The 22177-nt window shown below is 51.1% G+C and overlaps 1 pseudogene; it reads left to right on the plus strand.

Annotated features, from left to right (window-relative positions):
- Nucleotides 1-969: 969 nt before the first annotated feature.
- LOC123344991 overlaps nucleotides 970-22177 on the plus strand; it is a 29391-nt pseudogene continuing 8183 nt past the window's right edge.

The following is a 22177-nucleotide window of genomic DNA, read 5'->3' on the forward strand; positions in this document are numbered from 1 at the left end:
ACACACACACCCACCCAGCACCTGCCTTCCAGATTTGAACACCTCAAAGTTCAGGAGTGCTCAAGCTCAGTTTGGGCAGCTGTTACTTCATTTCTCCCAAATCAAATATACTGATCCACTGTAACTTCCTGTAGAAAAAGTAGGATAAAATTGAGCAAGAAATGCTTCCCAGTGGTTATTAGGACTGGAATTGCTATTTTCAACAGCCGTTGCCTTTTGTTTGTTTGTTTGTTTAAAAGGAAGACAGTGATATTGCATTGGCAAATTCCCCATAGAAAGAAAGAGTGGAACAAAAGAATAATAAAGGCACCTCAACGTTTCCTCATTTATGGAGGACAGTCTTATAATATGCATCCAGATCTCCTCCAATCACACAAGCTGAAAATTGTTCCACTTTACTGCAGTTCTGTAACCATATGGGAACCAATCCTGTCTGTGTTCTGTGCACATCCAAAATTCCTACTGAATGACCTGCCCTGGGAGCAAGTCACCAGTGACCCAGGGCTGCAGCGGGAGAGTGCAGGTGGGTGCGGGGAGAGCCCAGGGCTGGGGTGGCAGGAAGGGCGGCAGGGGGTGTGTGTGAGGGAGGAGAGCCCAGGGCGGCGGCAGCAGGGGGCGGGTGGTGAAGAGCCCAGGGCTGGGATCCGGGGCAAGCAAAATATTTTTTGCTTGGGGTGGCAAAAATCCTAGAGCCGGCCCTGTCTATGCAGTTTTTGTGGGCACGGAATGAGGGATTTTATGATCTGCTCTTTATTTTCTTTAGAAATGCTTGTGTCTCTTCAGTGACTTGCTTGAATCTGTTTTATAACTGTATGGGAAAATATCTGTTTAAAGTCTAATCAGTACAAATGTAGGAGTTCAGCACAGTCATTATTTTATCCTCTCTCCTATCTCCTTATATTTTCTTCTTTCCAGAACTGAAGGATCCCAAGGCCCAGCAAACACATTCAGAACAGATCAGCAATTAGGCAGAAGGCAGCTGCAGTAGGCTGCATGAAGGGCGGAGGCCAGCTTCAATCGGGGATACAAAGTGAAAGTGAAAGTTACTTTCCTCTTTCTCCTAGATGCCATCATGGCTGCAAGAAGCCAGGTACAAGATCTCCAAGAGGCTGTTTTTTGTTCCATTTGCCTGGATTATTTTAACGATCCGGTGATTTTGAAGTGCGGGCACAACTTCTGCCGAGTCTGCATCACTCAGTACTGCGAGGACTCTCAAAACTCCCCCTCCTATTCCTGCCCCCAGTGCAGAGAAGCCTTCCAGGAAGGAGAATTCCAGCCTAACCGGCAGCTGAGGAATATAGTTGAAATAGCCAAAAAATTCCCAGACCCAAAGAAGAATAAAGCATGTGAAAAACATGGGGAGTTTCTGAAACTCTTCTGTGAAGTGGATCAAACCACCATCTGTCTGGTCTGCAGAGAGTCCTCCGGTCACAAAGAACACTCCGTGGTGCCAATCGAGGAGGCTGCCCCAGATTACAAGGTAATAATTAGTAATTATTGCATTGCAAATGCCTGCCAGCCAGGGCACTCTATAACCATTCAGAACAGAGCCATATGAGAAATGCAGAACTGGCAGTGTAATAAAACTAGCTTCCTACAATCATAACGTAGAGAAACAGAAGGGATTTTATATAGGAAGAATGTTGAGAAGACATGTTTTTAAGGCCTGCTCTACATACAGGTTTGTACTGATCTGTGTTGGGGAGGGGTGGGATTTTTTTTTTAACAATATAGTTACACCAGCAAAACCCCTAGCGTGGGTACAAGTTGTACTGGTATAACAATGCCGGATGCCAGGAATGCTTGTTTCTCTTTCCATACAGAAATAAGCTATACACTTTTATACAGGTATAACTACACCCACACTAGCAGGGATGTATGGCTTTAATAGTACCAGGATGTGTAAAGCAGGGTATGATTTGTGTGCCCATCCCCTGTCCAGGGAAAAATCCATGTGGGGGCAGGAAACTTTACAAGTTCCAGCTCACACAGGGTATGGCTACACTTGTAGCTGTACAGCGCTGCCGCGGGAGCGCTTTGAAGTGCGAGTGTGGTCGCAGCGCTAGCGCTGGGAGAGAGCTCTCTCAGCGCAGCAGGTACTCCACCTCCTCGAGGGGATTAGCTTACAGCGCTGGGAGCTGCGCTATTTACACTGGCATTTTACAGTGCTGTAACTTGCTGCGCTCAGGGGAGTGTTTTTTCACACCCCTGAGTGAGAAAGTTGCAGCGCTGTAAAGCACCAGTGTAGCCAAGCCCAGAGTTTCCTTTTAATCCTTGCAGGGTCGGGAGAGCAGGGTTTGCTTCTCATATAGAATGGACAACAGCTGGGGGGCCTGGCCCATTCCAACAAATTTCTTGAAATCTGTGGAGGCAGGGGTAGGGTGACCGTATTTTCAAAATGAAGATCCAGGAGCCGATTATCTGGGGGCAAGAGGGTGGAGGATCAGAGAGGCGTACACACAGGCTTTGGCAACTGGGAAAGAATTACGTTGATTCCTTGCCATCTTTTCCTCCTCAGCCAAGCAACACCCCCCTTTCTCCCTCTCTGCCCTCTCCAAAATAAAAACCAACCCATGCTAAAAATATATAATTTTATAGCAGGGAGTCTTGAAAATGTAACTGATGTACATTAATCACTATGGTTGCAAGGATGAAGAAGCTTGGCTGCACTTTTTGGGTAGGAGGCTGGGGTATAGGGGAATTAAAAGACGCTACATGCCCACAGTTTCTGTGTATGATTGAGTTAGATCTGTTTGAAATGTGTCCCACTGAATCATCTCACTGACTCTCCTCTAAATTCCCAAGCAATGTCAGTGTTTAGTGGGCGGGTGGGGTGGGGGGGGGGGGTCAGGAATTGGTTTTGCTTAGTGGGAGAGGAGAAGATTATTTCTCAGGCCCACTTAAAAATGCCAAGGCCGGTGTTATATCAAAATGTGCCCAGCATGACAGCGTGGTTCTGCTCATTCTCACTATGAATTTTCTGAGCAATCTCTGAATGTGAACACATGTGCACTGAGGAAGTGAAGCTTCAGTCCAGCCCCTGTCAGCTTAGTTTTTCTGTCAGTGCAGCCTAGACTCACAAAAGTACTCGGATGCCTAAACCCCAATTGCAGACTCCACTGCAATTCACAAAACTCCTGCTGAACGCTGTAGGTGCCTAAACTCACTCAGCATCTGTGTTTTTCAATAAATAGTTCCCTCAGCACCTGTGTTTCTGCTTCTGGCCATGCACACTGCTGCCTCGCTCAAGGCATCTAGATGCCTATCTCCCACCTAAGCCCCAGAGCGATTCATGACCCCAGGGAAGATCAGTCCACTGTGTGGGGCCTAACCTGGTAGGTGGCCTCAGGCCTCTCAGGTGAGCTCACACAGAGAAAGATCTCCCTCATGATTTTTAGCCCAGTGTTTAGGGTACTCATCTGGGATATGGGAGGCCAGTGGTTCAAGTTCCCCATCACCAGATGGGAAGAAGGGATCTGCCACCTCTTTATGGGATATTCTGAGGTAGGGCTCCCTCCTACTTTCCTGTTGAAGCTATTCCACTTGCAGTGGCGTATTAACAAATTTGCTGCCCCTAGGCCCTCAAAAAAAATGCTGCCCCCCCCCACGCCAGCTCACCTCCGCTCCCCCGCGGTATGCCTGGGAGGGAGGGGGGAGAAGGGGAGTTGTGGTGCACTCAGGGGATGGCAGAGGTGGAGTGATGGTGAGCTGGGGCAGGGAGCGGTTCCCTTCCCCCCCCCACCACCACCACCCCAAAGAGTTACTCCCCGTGCCCACCGGCCCCAGGTCACCTCCGCTATCCCCTGAGCGCACCGCTACTCACTTCTCCCTCTCTCTCAGCGCTTTTGCGTGGCAAGCCTAGGAGGGAGGGAGGAGAAGGGGAGTTACGGCGCACTCGAGGGATGGCAGCGGTGGAGTGGAGGTGAGCTGGGGTGGGGAGCGGTTCCCGCCCCCCCCCCCCAGGTAACTCTCCGCACTCGGGCCCCAGCTCACCTCTGCTACATCTTCTCTGAGCACACCGCTACTCGCTTCTCCCTCCCTCCCAGCGCTTTCGCGTGGCAAGCCTGGGAGGAAGGAGGGAAGCACCGCACGCCTGGGGGAAGAGGCAGGCTGGGGATTTGGGGAAGGGGCGGAGTTGGGGAGGGGGTGTGAGCAAATTTGCCACCCCTGCAAATTTGCCGGCCTAGGCCTTGTTGGCCTAGGTGATAATACGCTACTGTCCACTGGGGATAAATACTTAGGGTATGGCTACACTTGCAGATGTACAGTGCTGTGAGTTAAACCTGTCTTTGTACAGTGGAGTAGGGAAAGCGCTGCAATCTGTCCACACTGACAGCTGACTGCGCACTGGCACCACGTTTGAGGCACTTGCAGCGCTGTTGGGAGTGATGCATTATGGGCAGCTATCCCAGCGTTCAAGTGGCTGCAACATGCTTTTCAAATGGGGGGGGGGGTGGAGTGTGACAGGGAGCGTGGTGTGTGTTTGTGGGGGGGAAGAGTGTGGGTTTTTGGGGCGCTGAGAGTGTGTCAGCATTCTGTCTTGTAAGTTCAGACCCCCTTGTCCCCTCCCCCCCCACTCACTCAAAGGAAACAGCAAAATATTTGCTTTTCTCTCTGGGCTTGGCTACACTTACAAATTTGCAGCGCTGCAGCAGGGTGTGAAAACACACCCTCTCCAGCGCTGCAAATTGCGGCGCTGCAAAGCGCCAGTGTAGTCAAAGCCCCAGCGCTGGGAGCGCGGCTCCCAGCGCTGTCCGTTATTCCCCACAGGGAGCTTTCTCCCAGCGCTGGCGCTTTGACTACACTTAGCGCTTCAAAGCGCTGCCGCGGCAGCGCTTTGAAGTGTAATTGTAGCCAAAGCCTCTGAAAACAGAGTTTTCCTGCCATGACAACAATGAGAAGAGTGGCCACTTGATAAGGGGATTATCACAGTGTAGTAAGTTAACTCCTCGTTCACACTGACACCCAGGAGTTGTAGCCAAGCAGGTTATTCCTCTCGCACTGCTGGTACTCCACCTCCCCTGTAGCCGCGGAGACACAGCGCTGTATGTGCCTTGCCAATGTAGACAGGGAGTGAGGTACAGCGCTGTGGGCAGCTTTATTGCGCTGTAACTCGCAAGTGTAGCCAAGGCCTTAGAGTCATTTGTGGGAGGGAGAGAGAATGACTCTATAGCAGGGGTGGGCAAATTTTTGGCCCGAGGGCCACATCGGGGTTGCAAAACTGTATGGAGGGCCGCCCCCTGACTGCTCCCCTCAGAACTTCTGACCCACCTAATCCCCCCCCCCCGCTCCTTGTCCCCTGACTGCCCCCTCCCAGGATCACCGCCCCCCCCCGGGACCCCACCCCCTATCCAATCCCCCTGCTCCCAGTCCCCTGACAGCCCCAACCCCTATCCACACCCCCACCCCGAGACTCCCACGCTTATCCAACCACCCCCCACGTTACCCATCTCCTGACTTCCCCCCAGAACCTCCGCCCCATCCAACCGCCTCCTCTTCCTTGTCCCCTGACTGCCCCCCAGAACACCCTGCCCCATCCAACCCCCCGGCCCCCTTACCATGCCGCTCAGAGCAGCATGTCTGGCAGCTACGCTGCTCGGCTGGGGCCAGACAAACTGACGCACTACCCTGCAGGAGCGTGCAACCCCGCTGCCCACACGGTGGCATAGCTGTGGGGGAGAGGAACAGCAGGGGAGGGGCCAGGGGCTAGTCTCCCTGGCCGGGAGCTCAGGGGCCGGGCAGGATGGTCCTGCAGGCCGGATGTGGCTTGCAGGCCATAGTTTGCCCACCTCTGCTCCATAGCCAGGAGGTTAGAGCACTCACCCATTTTATTATATATTTAATATTCTTTAAAATGTAAATAAAATGGAGGGAAAAATCTCCAAAAAAAAAACCAAAACAAAACCAGTTTTTCTTTTATTAGGACCAAATTCAGAGCCATTTGGAGAGTTTGAAGAAAGAGAGAGACGAGATTCTGACGTATAAATCGAGTGGGGAAAATACAAGCCAGGAACTACTGGTAGGTGCCGTTCTTACTCAGAGGCAAATGTGTAGAGGGACATTATTGATACTCTGCTTAGTCTAACAGAAGAAGAGTAGTGAGAAACATCTTCCCTTCCATTAAAGATTATTACTTATTTATTAAAAGCAGCAAAGTGTCCTGTGGCACCTTATAGACTAACAGACGTATTGGATGCATCTGACGAAGTGGGTATTCACCCATGAAAGCTCACGCTGCAATACGTCTGTTAGTCTATAAAGTGCACAGGATTCTTTGCTGCTTTTACAGATCCGGACTAACACGGCTACCCCTCTGATACTTATTTATTCTCATTGTAAAGAAAAACTGTTCTGTTTTAATTGAGTATAAACAGGAAAATGGAGCATTAAGAAAAGAGTTTTAATAATCCAAATATTTCCATTGATAATGTGAGTGTAATTTGTTTAGCTAACAGTAGTTTCTCCTTTAGGTCTTTCAGCTAGAGCTAGTTGAAATTTTTCAACCACAGAAATGTCCTGTACCAAAATGGGATTTAATAGAAAATATTTTTTTTCTGTCGGAAAATGTCTTCTGCAAATAAATAAATAAAAATCATTTTTTGACAGGAAATTTCAGAATGAACAAAATGTTTATTTTCATTTCAAACTGAAGTTTTCATTTTGGTTTTAAAAAGCTGAAAAAAATTCAAAAGTCCCCCCACCCCTTTGTTTCCCCATTTACTGCTTTTTGCCACTGAGTACAATAACATGAATAATTTCCAGGTTTTTTCTCCTAGTTTATTTTTTTTATTTTTATTTTTTTGCTAATTTTTCTGAAATGGGAGACCTTTTTAAGAGTTCCAGAGAGAATGGAATAAAAGGAAGAAATGGGATGGTGGTGGAAATGGACATTATTTTGTTACATTTTAGAAAAAAGGAGAAACAGAAATGTGATTTTTTTTTCAAGTTATTTCATATTTTCCAAACAAATTAAAATTGTCCCATTTTGAACACTGAAAAATGGAAATGACTTTGAAATTTATTTTTATATGAGGAATTTGCAAAAATATATAATTTTTTTTTCTTTGCAAATTCCTCCCCCATTTTTTGGCTTTACTTTCAACAGACTTAGCATATAAGCCTGTTTGTGATCCTGAGATAGAATGTGGGCTTTGGCTTTTGATAGTCCTATATCCTTACTAATGTGTATGAAGGACAAAGACACGGTGTGTTGCTTCTGCCTGGCCAGATGGGTTTGTTAGTATAATGGAAACAGGTAAGAACAGATAAAGTGCTACAGGGTATGGTGGGAGTATAATATATGAGCATTCACTGCAAGGCTGCCTGGCTCCTCTCTCAAGCCAAGGTCAAGCAACCAGTTAGGAGGGGCAAAGGAGAAATGGGGAATGGGGGAAGAGGCATAAGAAACACTAAAGTCCAGAGAAAAGCCTGGCCTTGGCCAGTTACACAACCTTACTCCTTACCCTCCCATGGGATACAAAAGAGGAGAGACAAAGACCCCAGATTCACGACCCTCCAAAACGGAACATGACCATAAGTTGTAAGGGGTGTGACTAGAGGCAAGGACTGCAGGTATATTTGGACCTGCTTAGGAGGAGGAAATGGGGAACAGGGACACAGGCAAGGCTCTGCGATGTCAGAGCTGGGAAGGGGGATGTGGATTAAAGGCTCTGTGGCATCAGGGCTGGGAAGGGGGGGACATGGGGCAAGGCTTTCCAGTATCAGAACTGGGAAGGGGGACACTGGGGAACAGACTGCTGGCGTGTAGAGCTATGGATATGCTTGCTTGGAACTAACCCCAATAAACATCGCATTGCCTGCGTTTCGTACTTAGGTCTTCTGCTTTCTGTCTGCGTGACAAGAACCAGGGGAGGAGTAAAGGGAAAGCCTCTAACAATAACCACAACAGAATAGTGCAGGCAGCCACTGTAGAAATCTGGTGCCCCAGAGAAGGCTGGTCACTTAACTCCTAACCAAATCCTACTGAAGTCATTGGAAAGACTCCTTTTGATTGTGGTGAGCTTCGGAACAGGCCCTAGTGATATCGCTGCTAGACGTTGCCATGAAGAAGATCTGGGTTCTAAATATGATGTAAGTTTCTTGCTCCTGAGGTACCAGGTGCTAGAGAGCTCCAGAAAGAGCATGACTTGGTGGGCTTCTGTCCAGTTCACATGCACGTTTCTAAGTGCCCTGCAAACTCAGATTTGCACATGCAAATAGGTGTCTTGCCAACCACCCAGTTTGTGCTCAGAATCCCTCTGTGGATTCAAATTGGAGATTTATGATGTGACCAAATGTATGTATTCTAAACTGTGCATTCAAAACTCATCAGAGCAATTGCTGGTGCTCTAATTTTAAAGCCTGTTTTAGAAACATGGCCCTATACATCTAGGTGTATTTGTGGAGAGCCTCTGTTCCCCAGTTCAAGTCAAGCGCTTCTGAGTTTGGGTTCTACAGTTTGCTCCCCAGAAGTAATCCTTGCCTGTCCAGTTCTGGATCCCACACCTGTGATACTTTCGGTTATTTGAAGGGTCTGGTTTTCTGGACACCACTGATAACAGAATATCCTAATAATGTAAGATACATTCCTATTCTAAACACCAGTTAGGATTCTTGAAAATCCACTGGAAAATCATCTGTCTTTGAGCATGGAGTATGTCCTCCATAAAATATCAGGAGTTAAATTCTGTGGGATTGCAATGACATGCCCCCCTGTGCATACGTAAGGTTTTATAAAATGTCCCATAACTCACTCCGTGTTCCTGTCCTTGACCTGTGCTTTCTCTGTTCACATCTCTTCATTTCAGAAACAGCTAGAAACTGAGAGGCAAAAGATTGTGTCTGAATTTCAGCAACTGCGCCAGTTTCTGGAGGAACAAGAGCAACTCCTGCTGACCCAGCTGGAAGAGCTGATTAAAGAAATTGAAAAGAGGAGGGATGAATATGTTGCCAAACTATCTGAGGAACTATCCTCTTTCAGTTCCCTGATCAGTGAGATGGAGCAGAAGTGCCAGCAGCCAGCGAGTGAATTCCTGCAGGTGAGATGGTGTTAGAAACACCCCAGAACCTTTCACAGGGCAAGAAAGTCTCCTAACCTTTCAGTTTTGGAGTGTAGGAGTGTGTGACATTCCCCTGGTGTTATCTGGACCGGTGATCTGCTAGGTCACTCCAATCCTCGACTCTGGGAGCCAGCCTTACCCTGCTCTGCTGTGAGAACCCCCCACTCCTGGGCTGTTCACACACAGTCTCTGGCATGTAAGCTGCTCCCAGCTATGTGAGTGAGCACTTTTGGCCAGCTGCTGCTTGGATTGTGTAACCGAATGAGACTAGCCAATATCTCTGGTCCCAGACACAACCCTAGGAACAGCCATATTGCAGTGTCCAATTATGCCCGCTGGAAGCTTATGAGTTTGTCAATTTAACAAATAAATTGATATGTACGAGGCTTGTTATCCCAAGGGGTGTCTCTGACACACTTCAAACCAAACACACTGCTTCAGATAGAATAAACAAACACATTTATTAACTACAAAAGATAGATTTTAAGTGATTAGAAGTCAAAGCACAAGAAGTCTTTGATTATCAGCAGGTAAGTATGCCCAGTGGTCTGTGATGGGATGTTAGATGGGATGAGATCTGAGTTACTGCAGAGAATTCTTTCCTAGGTGTCTGGCTGGTGAGTCTTGCCCACATGCTCAGGGTTTAACTGATCACCATATTTGGGGTCAGGAAGGAATTTTCCTCCAGGGCAGATTGGCAGAGGCCTTGGAGGTTTTTCGCCTTCCTCTGCAGCGTGGGGCATGAGTCACTTGCTGGAGGATTCTCTGCAGCTTGAGGTCTTCAAACCACAATTTGAAGACTTCAATAACTCAGACATAGGTTAGGGGTTTGTTATAGAAGTGGATGGGTAGGATTCTGTGGCCTGCGTTCTGCAGGAGGTCAGACTAGATGATCATAATGGTCCCTTATGACCTTAGTCTATGAGTCAGATTTGGTCAAATGAAACAAAAGCAAATCACATTATAAGCTGATCTTAACACTTTCAGGGCCCTTACAAACTTAGACGCTTCTCACCACAGGCTGGCTGGTTGGTTGCCCTTCAGCCAGGATGTCCCCTTTGATCAGCGCTCCAGTCGCTTGGTGGTGGTGTCTGTAGATGGAGGTGGAAGAACGAGAGCATGGCAAACGTCTCTCCCTTTTATCCTGTTCTTTCTTCCCTCTTGGCTTTGCCTCCCCCCCCCCCCCCCTTCAGAGTCAGGTGAGCATTACCTCATCGTAGTCCCAAACTGACCCAAGGGAAGGGGGGTGACTCACTTGAGAGTCCAACTGGGCTGAGTTTGTCCCATACATGCCCTGATGAGGTGTGAACTGCCCCTCTGTTCCTGGAGAGTTTTGCCTGGGCTTGTTTTAAGCCATGAGGACATATTTTCAGCCTCATAACTATAGACATGAAATTACAACCTATAACATTACTGTAACAACAATGCTCAGTCCATCATGAGCCTTCTGAAGACACCCGAGATGACAAACTTTGCATTGGATACCACAATCATATTATAAGGATGAGCATGGGGGTGCAGGATGTTCCCCTGAGGTACAGAGCGTCACAGAGTAAAAGGTCAGAACATACAGTATTGTTAAAATATACATTATTTTTCCTTAAGGGCTTGATAAAAGGCCCATTAAAATCAATGGAAATATACTTCCTGTGAGTAAAATGGGCATTGGATCAAGTCCTAAATGGAAAAAAAATCGTTGTTTGAATTCTAGTTAGAGAAGGCTCCTCCAAAACTGGTAAACTACAAACTCTGTTCTCCCAGTCTCCTAATGCAAGAACAAAGGGACATTCAAGAAAATTAGAAGGTGACAAATTCAAAACTGACCCCATGAACGCTTTTTCACACGTCACGTAATTAGACTGTGGAACTCGTTGCCACTGGATGTCGTTGAGACCAAGCATTTAGCAAAACTCAGTGATTGGATATTTATATGGATAACATAATGTCCAGGGTGATATTAAACCTCACGCTTCATTGCTTTAGCCAGTTGCTAACTATTAGAGAGCAAGATAAGAATGTGGGGGGCAGATTATCTTACACCTTCCCCTGAAGCATCTGGCACTGTTCACGTTTGGAGACAAAATACTGACGAGATGGACCCCAGGTCTGATCCAGTCCAGCATTTCCTGTGTTCCAAATCCTGACTCCAAAAGATGAAAAATGGAGCCAGTCTTTAATTATGGAAATAGCTACGGTTGAAGCTGAGTTTCCATTTAAAGCTTCATTTTGCCACACTTCCTACATACCGCAAAAAGGGAAAGTATTGGCCTTAGAATTGATACATGAGATCTGAGGCTGTGGAGATTTTTCTGCCAGAACTGAAGTTAGTTGGGGAAGTTGTTCATTACTTATGGTACCCTGAAAGTGTAAGTAGTCGTTAGAATTCCAAAAGCCTTCTAATGATTTTAATTGTCAAAAAATGCCTTAAAGTAGCAAACAAGAAAGAAGGTGAGAAATAAAATGTAGCATCCTTGACTTCTCTAGCTGATATCTAGGGTCAAATTCTCAGTTGCAACCAGTGTCTGCTGTGGGCAGGGCCAGCTCTAGCTTTTTTGCCACCCCAAGCAAAACAAAAAAACCCTGCGACTGGACTGCTGAAGCAAAAAAAAAGATTGGCCGGAATGCTGCCCCTTACAATGTGCCGCCCCAGGCATGTGCTTCCTCGTCTGGTGCCTGGAGCCGGCCCTGGCTGTGGGCAGCATTCTTCACTCCTCAGATTTCCTCTCTTGATCCTAGGGCTTAGGATAGTGACTGGCTCTCTGTTACTCTGTACCCCAAACCCACTGTTCTCCCCCAGCCCCAACTTCCTGTGGGTGTCAAGAAGTCTACAGGACAGGCCCTCAGAATGCTTGTGGGTGAGTGGGGAGAGAGTTTACAACATGGGGGCAGCACAGCATGGGGGACATCCCTCCCTCTGCAGGAGGGGATCTTCCCCAAACCTGTGAATATTAGAAAGATCCTCTTTCAACACATCACAAGACTGAGCCCTCTGATTCCATGTGTCGAGTGGTTATTCGAATGTTGTTACACAGAGCTAGTGAGTTTCCACGTATAAACTTCCTCGGCCCAGATCCTGAACTTACAGCATGTTTCCAAAGGAGCAAAGGCAACACATTCAAAGTTTTTGTTTGTGTTAATAAATAACAAATAATTTCTCTTTGAACCTCAAACTGTGAAGACAAAGTGAGTCCCCTCCAGAGCAGGAGGGATCCTTGTATGAGAGATGGGACTGAATTTCCTTTTATCTTTCTCCTCTAGGACATCAAAGGCACCTTGAGCAGGTAGGTGGCTCCTTCTCACTCTCCCTTTCACTTCCCAGTGCAGAGAAGTGATTTTGGACATGAGGCCTGGCTGCCCATGGTCCAGCAGTGCAGAGTGTGGGGCTGGTTCCCAATCTCTCTCTGTTAAATCTAATCTTGGGGCTCTTGTCATTTTACCTAGACTCCAGAATAGAGCAGCCTGAGAAAAGAGTGATTTGCCTACAGTCGGGGTATTGATTTGTAGTGGTTGGTGGAATGGAGACCTCAGGAGATTGGGGATGGAGAATGAGTTTTTCATTTCTAGGTCATAGACTCCAAACTCCACCTAGATCGGTAGGAATGGAAAATCGGTGCCATCTGATGACTATTCAGTGAGCTGTTTATTAATTGTTTATTATGCGGTGAGCTCTGTCCGTGTGCTTGGCATGACAACAGATATCATGGAAGAGACACTCCCTGCTCTAAGGAGTTTGTAACGTGCTATTATCAGTAGTGCTATGGCAATGCCTAGAGGCTCAAGGCAAAATCAGGTCCCAATATGCTGGGCGCTGCACAGACACACAGAAAGAGACAGTCCCTGCCCCAAGGAGTTATGAGGAAAGGTTGAAATAAATGGGTGTGTTTAGTGTAGAGAAGAGAAGACTCAGGGAGGGCCTGATAACAGTCTTCAAATATGTCAGAGGCTGTTCTGCAGAGAGCGGTGACCAGTTGTTCTTCAAGTCCCCTGAGGGCAGAACAAGAAGGAATCAGTTTAATTGGCAACAAGGGAGATTTACATCAGTGCGACGGGTTCCCGGGATGCAGCCTGGACTGTGGCACTGCTGAGCCCTCCAGATCCCCAACCTGGGCTGCCTCTCGCCCCGTGATGTTGATGTCGAGCTACAAGCCTGACAGGCCCTGCGCTGACACAGACACCTACGGGCAGGGACCCGCCCGGCCGTGTTACATGGCTCATCCCCCAGCCATTGACGAACCAGCAATAGAAGGCGCCAGCCAGTTCCCCCCAGCTCCAGCCCTGCCCCCCAGAGCTGCACCGACTCCCACAACTCCCTGGGCGGTGCAGGTTCATTCAGTAGTTTGTCGTCCCCCAGTGTGGGGTGGACACACACTGGCCTTTGTAAGCTGAGAACCCCGGAGCTAGTGGACTGAGCACTGTACGTATCCAAAGAGCTAAATAAGAACATAAATTATCTTTGAAATGGGTTAGTGGGTCTCACTCCAGGCCCTTGTACAATGGGCATCTACATCACCACAAGGATTGTCACTAATTATCTCCCTTCAGGGGTATACAGGATATACGTCAGGTGATTCTGCTTCCTACACTCACAATGCAAGACCGAGGGGACGTTCAGTGCAACTGAAAGGCTACTAGTGTAAAGCTGAGAAAAGGAAATACTTTTTTTTTATTTACACAATTCATTATTAACCTGTGGAACTCATTGCCACATGGTATTACTGAGTTTCATTAGATGCATAAAGTTGAAGACCAGAAAGAACCATAAGATCATCACATATGACCTCCTGTATATCATAGCAAAGGCTCTGACTTTCTCATTTGCCCAGAGGTTTTTGACCCCTGCTTGTCCCTGGGCCCTGCCCCCAGTCCACTCTGTCCCCCAAGGCCCTGCCCCACTTCTTCCTGCCCTTGCTCAAGCACCTCCTCCACAGCACCTCCTGCCTGCTCCTGAACAGCTGATGCCTGGTGGGTGGGAGGTGCTGGGAGGCAGGGGGAGAAGTTGATCAGCAGGGCTGGCTAATGGGAAGGAGGCACTGCGGGGGGGGAAGCTGATCTGTGGGGCTGCTGGTGGGTGCTAAGCACATTTTTTTTTTCCCATGGGTGCTCCATCCCCAGAGTACCCACGGGAGGTAGTGCCCATGTATCATAGGTCCTTACATTTCACCCAGTTATTCCTGTATTCAGCCCAATAACTTGTATTTGACTAAATCCTAACATGTGTTGACTAAGCACCTTCCAGAAAGCCATTTAGTCTAGTTTTGAAGACATCAACGGACAGTAAAAGACGGTTACTCACCGTAGTAACTGTTGTTCTTCGAGATGTGTTGCTCCTATCCATTCCAGTTAGGTGTGCGCGCCGCGCGTGCACGGCTCTTCGGAAGATTTTTACCCTAGCAACTCCAGCGGGCCGGCTGGGCGCCCCCTGGAGTGGCGCCGCTATAGCACAGGATATATACCCCAGCCGGCCCGTCCGCTCCTCAGTTCCTTCTTGCCGGCTAATCCAACAGTGGGGAAGGAGGGCGGGTCTGGAATGGATAGGAGCAACACATCTCGAAGAACAACAGTTACTACGGTGAGTAACCGTCTTTTCTTCTTCGAGTGATTGCTCCTATGCATTCCAGTTAGGTGATTCCCAAGCCTTACGTAGGCGGTGGGGTCAGAGTTAGATGTTGCAGAACGCAACCGCTAAGCCAAAGGCTGCATCAGCTCTGGACTCCTGGACCAATGAGGCAAAGGTGTGGACCGAGGACCAGGTAGGTGTACAACACATCCCCCGAAAGGGAATGCGAGCCAGGAAGGCAGCTGAGAAGCGTGAGCCCTGGCGGAATGTGCAGCAAGGTGGCTCTATGGAACATGGGCCAAAACAGAGGAGGTGCAGATGCACAACGTCATTGAAGATGAAATCCTCTAGGAGGAGACAGGTATGCCCTTCGTCCGGTATGCCGGTACGATGAGGGTTTCGGGGGCGTTACGAGAGGGCTCTGTCCGCTAGATATAGATTGCGGACGCCCTACGGATGTCGAAGGAGGCAATTGTTGCTCCCCTTGCAAAGAGAGTGGCTTTGGAAAGAAGACCGGGAGGAAGATATCCTGTTAGATATAAAAGGCCGACACCTCCTTAGGGAGGCAGGTCGGACGTGGTAATAACTGCCCTTGTCCTTGAGGAACACAGTATACCTTGGGCCTATTGTGAGAGTCTGAAGCTCGGAGACTCGTCTGGCCGCAGGAAAGGCTACAGGAAAACTGTCTTGCAGGACAGGTATATCAATGAGCATGTTGACATTGGCTCGAATAGGGCAGTCATAAAACTGGTTAGAACCAGATTGAAGAGCCAGGTTTATGGCGGGGCCCCACTGGGGGGGGGAGGTATAAACGCTCCAAGCCCTGAGGAACCAGATGGAATGGAGCGGGACCTCGGTGGGAGAAACATTGCGCGTTTCGGAGCAGCAGGAGAAACGCTTCCACGTGGTCAGATACTTTAACCGAATGGAAGATTTTCTACCACCCCGGAGAATCCTGTAGAACCGAGGCAGAACAACGTAACTCGGATCGGTTTAGCCACGCAGGAGCCCTGCGGTGAGGTGCAGGGATTACAAGACCGGGTGGTGAAGGTTGCCGTGATCCCGCGTCATGGGGTCTGTGCCCAGAGGGTTGCTACCGACAGGTGTAGCAACATGGTGTGCCAGTGCTGCCCAGGTTACACTGGAGCGATCACGATCAGGGGCGCTCTGTCCCTGCGGAGATTTAGCAGGACCTTGTGAACCAGCGGGGACAGTGGAAAGCGTACGGCAGATGGCTGATCCACGGCATCAGAAAACACCTCCAAGACCGAGCCTGGGGAGAGGCCTTGGAACGAGGAGAATTTCTCTCTCTTTCCATTCTCGCGAGAGCGAGGAGGGCTATGCGGGGAAAGACCCACTTCTGGAAAATGGAATAGATAAAGACCGGAGGAAACTACCACTTGTGAGACAGGAAGGATCTGCTGAGACGATCCGCCAGCTGAATCGCCTGGTACACAAGGCAGACTGCACTCAGCTCTCGGACATTGATGTGTAAGGCCAGCTCTTGCGCTGACCGAAGGCCGTGAGTGCGAAACTACGCCAGATGCGCACCCAGCCGAGAGATGGGGTGTCTGTCATGAGGGTCCCCGAGGGGTGAATGAAACAGCATCCCTGGATACACCAGGGAGGACGCTGACTCCCGGTCGAGGGAGCCTAGACTGCTCGGGGGGAACGAGACGACCACGAGTGTGCCATCTCAGCCCGGGTGGCACACACAGGTGAGCCACGATTGAAGTGAACGGAGGCGAAGCCTGGCATGTTTGGCTGCAAACGTGCAGACAGCCATGTGACTCAGGAAACCTAGGCAAGTGCGAGCCCAAGCTGGCGGGAAGGTCCGTAGACCTTGTACAATCGGTACCCTCACCTGAAACCAAGGCTGAGGTAAGCAGGCTCTGGCGAGTCTGGAGTCCAGGACGGCCCCAGTGAATTCCCTTCCCTGTATGGGAATCAGAGTGGATTTTACTATTGATCATCAGGCCTAGACACAGGAATAGGTTCGTGTCGATGCCCACATGACTGGTAACTTGGGCCCGGTGGTTCTTCGAATGAGCTACTCGTCTAGATACGGAGAACGTATATCCGACGGTGGCGAAGAAAGGCGGCGACTACAGCCATGCACTTTGAATACACCTGGGCTGTATAGAGGCCAACCGGGAGGGCCGTATACTGGGAATAACGATGGTAGGCCCCCAACCGAGGATACCTTCTGTGTGGAAGAGAAATGGCGACGTGAAAACACGCGCCCTTCATATCGAGGGCGGCGTACCAGTCTCCGGGATCCCAGGATGGGATGACGGTCGCCCTGGGTACCATGCGGAACTCATCTGCATCGTGACTTGTTGAGTTCCCGCAGGCCTAGGATAGGTCTGAGACCTATCTTCATCTAGGGGATTAGGTTTCGCCCTTAGGTACCTCCTGTATAGCTCCGATAAAGAGGAGCATCCGCACCTCTTGCCAGAGGAATCGCTCGTGAGAGGGGTCCTTAGGAGGGGCGAGGATGGGTAGACTTTTGCCCCATTGGTGGTCAGAAGGACCCTAATTTCGGCTCCTTTGGGGTGCGGATTGATGGCCACGACCGTGTAAGCCACGCCCGCTGGCCAAGTCCTGACTTTGTCAAGGCGCAGGGTAAGAGCGGAGGCTGGGGACGGAAACGTCGGCGCTGAATTACCGGCATGTGTATGCCGAGAGAGAGAGAGCAAAGTGACCCTGCTGCCCTTTAGGTTCTGCAGCCTAGGGCCAGTGTTTTCAGAGAACAGGCCTGTGCCATTGAAGGGCAAGTCCTGTATAGCGTGCCGCAGCTGCGAGGAAAGGCTCGACAACTGGAGCCATGAAATGCGCCGCGTGGCAACACCCGAGGCCAGAGTCATGGCAGCGGAGTCAGCTGCATCCAACGAGGCCTGGAGGAAAGCTCTCTCTAGCTCCATCCTTTGCTGCAGGAGGGCATCGAACTCTTGACGGGAGTTCCGAAGAACCGACTCTGTAAATTTGCCCACCGCCACCCACAGTAGCGGTTAAGCAGGGCTTGCTGGTTCGCTACACGAAGTAGCAGGGCCCCCTCCGGGTACATCTTACGGCCCAGCAAGACCACACACCCAGCCTCTTTGGATTCAGGGGCTGGTCGCATTTCAATTAGAGGAGGGCTGGAGGGGTATGTTCCTGCCCCCGCCTCATCTGGGGAGGAGGAAGAAGAAAGGCCCGGGACAAGCGGGTCCTGTGTGGGCTCGAGCTCCTGGACGACCTCCTGATCTGGTGGGAACTGGGAGCCCGGTGCCGAACCGGGGGTTGCTCTGTACCGGTCGGCCGGGGACGACTAATTGTCACCTCTGGCACCCAGAGCTCCGAGGGAACGGAGTGAGATGGGATCACCGGTACGCCTCTGGCGTGGTAGTACACCCACGGCGTCCAGAATGACCACTGATAGGTCTCCTGGAAGACTCTGGAGGGCACATCGGAAAACAGAGTGCTACGCATATGAAGTGTCCGTACGGGACGACACTGATGCGTGGCTGGATGGCCCTGGAGGAGCTGAAAAGCTCTTGGTAGAGTCTCCGTCTGTAACTGACGTCGCTCGATGCGGCACCGGGGATCGGTACCGGTAGACAGACCGGTACCGAGAACGGGACCTACCACCGAAGCTGTGCCGGGTGGTCGACCGAGGGTGCGAGGCTCGATGATCAGGAGTGGCTACGGGCGTCCCGGTGCCTGGGGCGGTGCCGGGAGCTGGATCGGTGCTGAGTGTCCCGGACCGGCGAACGGGATGCTGACCGGTGCCGCGAGTACTACTGGTACCAACATGGAGAACGGTGCCGAGACTGTGACCGGCGTCGAGACCTAGATCGGTGACGGGACCGAGAACATCTGCGGAACCGCGACCCTGCACGGTGCCGCTCTGCGGTGCCGACGTAGGGTGGTCTGATCAAGGCAGGCTTGCCCATCGACTATGTAACCCTCACCGGCGGTGCCGGGGGTTGAGGCAGCGCAGATGCTGTCGTTGCAAACAGCTCCCTCGCCGTGGACACTGTCTCCGGCATGGAGGGAATAGTGAGCTCGACCATAGCTCGCACCACGGATGCAGCTTCATAGCGAGCTCGACCACGGTCCGTACCGGGGAGTGTTCCAGCACCGGACTCGACGGCTTTTGCCTGGCTGGAGTTAATGGTGCGGGCATTGTCGGTGCCGCGGCAGACATCGGTGCCGGGCGATCCGACGGAGCATAGTGCTCGGCTGCGGAGCAGGCGGCTCGGACGCAGCTTCAGAGCGAGCTCGACCACGGTCCGTACCGGGGAGCTTTCCGGCACCGGACTCCATGGCTCTTGCCTGGCCGGAGTTAATGGTGCGGATATTGTCGGTGCCGCGGCAGACATCGGTGCTGGGCGATCCCACTGAACATAGCGCTCGGCTGCGGAGCAGGCATCTCGGACGCAGCTTCCTAGCGAGCTCGACCACGGTCCGTACCGGGGAGCTTTCCAGCACCGGACTCGACGGCTCTTGCCTGGCCGGAGTTAATGGTGCGGATATTGTCGGTGCCGCGGCAGACATCGGTGCCGGGCGATCCCACTGAACATAGCGCTCGGCTGCGGAGCAGGCATCTCGGACGCAGCTTCCTAGCGAGCTCGACCACGGTCCGTACCGGGGAGCTTTCCAGCACTGGACTCGACGGCTCTTGCCTGGCCGGAGTAAATGGTGCGGGTATTGTCGGTGCCGTGGCAGACATCGGTGCCGGGCGATCCGACGGAGCATAGCGCTCGGCTGCGGAGCAGGCGACTCGGACGCAGCTTCAGAGCGAGCTTGACCACGGTCCGTACCGGGGAGCTTTCCAGCACTGGACTCGACGGCTCTTGCCTGGCCGGAGTAAATGGTGCGGGTATTGTCGGTGCCGCGGCAGACACCGGTGCTGGACGATCCGACCGAGCATAGCGCTCGGCTGCAGAGGCGGCGGCTCGGACGCAGCAAGGATATTGGAAGCAGCAAAGAATCCTGTGGCACCTTATAGACTAACAGACGTTTTGCAGCATGAGCTTTCGTGGGTGAATACCCACTTCTTTGGATGCAAGTGGTGGAACCACCACTTGCATCCGAAGAAGTGGGTATTCACCCACGAAAGCTCATGCTGCAAAACGTCTGTTAGTCTATAAGGTGCCACAGGATTCTTTGCTGCTTCTACAGAACCAGACTAACACGGCTACCCCTCTGATACTTGACAGCAAGGATATTGTGCCTCTTCATCCTCCAGGAGAGGGATCCATGCCGAGGGTACGTCGGAGCTAGCGACGGTCGTGCCAGGAGGCCTTGGCGGTACCGGCGATCCGGTGCTGAGGGAGCGCGCCTTGAAAACTAACTAGCGCTCGGTGCCGAGAGCGGAGGAGCAAGAGCTGCCTCCCTCAGGAGCTGTGTAAAACGAAAGCCCCGCTCCCCTTTGTTCACGGATTAAAGGCCTCACAAATGCGGCACTTATCTGTGAGGTAAGATCCCTCGCGGCACTTAGGAGAAGATCTCGTCGGCAGCGGCTTGTGGCCGGCCGAGCATTAGAAAACCCTGTGGACCGGGCATCGGACCCGGCACCGGGTGAGGGGAAGGGGATAAACCCCGAACCCCTGTAAAATAAATACACTATACTAATCTACAAACAAACAGTTAACTACAACTATAAACAGAACGAGAGAAAACTACGAGTAGCTAGGGAAGTGGAGGTCAGCTAAGCTGCGCTCCACTGTTCCAACGGCCGTCACGGGCGGAAAGAAGGAACTGAGGAGCGGACGGGCCGGCTGGGGTATATATCCTGTGCTATAGCGGCACCACTCCAGGGGGCGCCCAGCCGGCCCGCCGGAGTTGCTAGGGTAAAAATCTTCCGAAGAGCTGTGCACGCGCGGCGCGCACACCTAACTGGAATGCATAGGAGCAATCACTCGAAGAAGAATGCCTGAAACTCCCTAGAAATGGGAGGGCCACCGGTGCCCAAACCATGGCCCCACCCCTGCTCTGCCTCTTCCCCTGAGACCCCGTCCCCTGCTCGCTCCTCTCCGCCCTCTCTCCCCATCACTAAACCCAGAGTTGTGAGCTCAATCCTTGAGGGGGCCATTTAGGGATCTGTGGCAAAAATTGGTCCTGCTAGTGAAGGCAGGGGGCTGGAGTCTATGACCTTTCAAGGTCCCTTCCAGTTCTATGAGATAGGTGTGTGTGTATATATATAATATATACACACCTATGTAGATATACCTAAGTATATTCTCCCCATTCACTAGCATAAAATACATTTTAGTAAATAACAAATATGAACAAACTCGACAACGAGTAACACTGAGTTGTTCTTCAGATGCAAGAGGGAGAAGTTTCAGAACCCAGTGGCCTTTTCTTCTGACCTGAAATGGAGAATCTGGGAATCTTCTCAAAACTCTGCAGTTCTGGTGACCATAGTGAAGAAATTCAAAGGTAATAAACAGTCAGCTGGGGAATTTTCTCACCTATGTTACACTGATAAGAGATTTCCCCAGCTCTTTCTATTAGGGACAATGATTGTGGATGGAGATAGTCAACTAATCATTTGGAAGCTATGAATTCCCTACCCAGCTCTCAGTACGGCACACACACACTGGGTTAGGGGCCTGCATTCAGGCTCCCTGGGGGTTTCCTTTCCTAGCAGCTGTGAACATTAACCTGAGCTTGAGCTTCCTGCAGAATTCACTGTTTCTGAAGTATGTTTGTTTGGATTGTTTGTCTGCAAGTCCTCCTGGGTCATCACAGTCCCTCTCTTGCTTTAGAGCAGGGGCGAGGAACCTTTTTCTATCACGGGCCATTGACCTACAGAAAAAAAATCAGTTGCAGGCCACTCACCTGCGGGGGGGGCAGAGAGGGGGAGTGGAGGCTCAGGGCTCCCCCCTGCAGCAGGCTGAGCTGGCGCTAGTGACTCCAGCCCCGCAGGGGGGTAAGGAGGCAGTGGCGCTGGAACAGTTTTTACAGTGGGGGTTCTGAGAGCCAGTGGTTCCAAACTTTCCCTGGCACCCCCCCTTACTGCTGTCTGTGCCCCCTCTCCCCGGAGCTGGTGCCAAGAGTGGACCGTGGCTCTGGGAGAGGGAGGGGCAGGATGTGAACAGGGGTAAATAAGGTGGCTGAGGCTGGGATCACAGCTGGGGGTGGGAACAGAACCCTGGGTGCGGGGCCAGCAGACAGGACCCCGCGTGTGGCGATGGGGGCAGAGTCCTGGGCGAGAGTCCGGTGACAGATGGTACCCGACATGCGGGACTGGGGGCAGAGCTCTGGGTGGGGCTCTGGCAGCCAACTGGGACCCTGGGCGTGGGGCCGGCATCTGGGACCTCGCACAAAACCTGGGGGTGCTGCAGCACCCTCCACACACCTAGTTCCCACAGCTCTTGACAGAGGCTTGGGGCTTCCCCTGCAGCTGAGTGAGTCAGCGCTCACAGCTCCAACCCCGCTGCGGGGGAGGGGAGTGGCGCTGTGGGTCGGATGAAATTTAGCAACAGGTCAGATCTGGCCTACGGGCTGTAGATTCTCCACCCCTGCTTTAGAGATTCTCCACCTTTTATCCTCCTGAGCTGGAGATAAT

Source organism: Mauremys mutica, chromosome 12 (genome assembly GCF_020497125.1).
Source record: "Mauremys mutica isolate MM-2020 ecotype Southern chromosome 12, ASM2049712v1, whole genome shotgun sequence".
Lineage (NCBI taxonomy): Eukaryota > Metazoa > Chordata > Testudines > Geoemydidae > Mauremys > Mauremys mutica.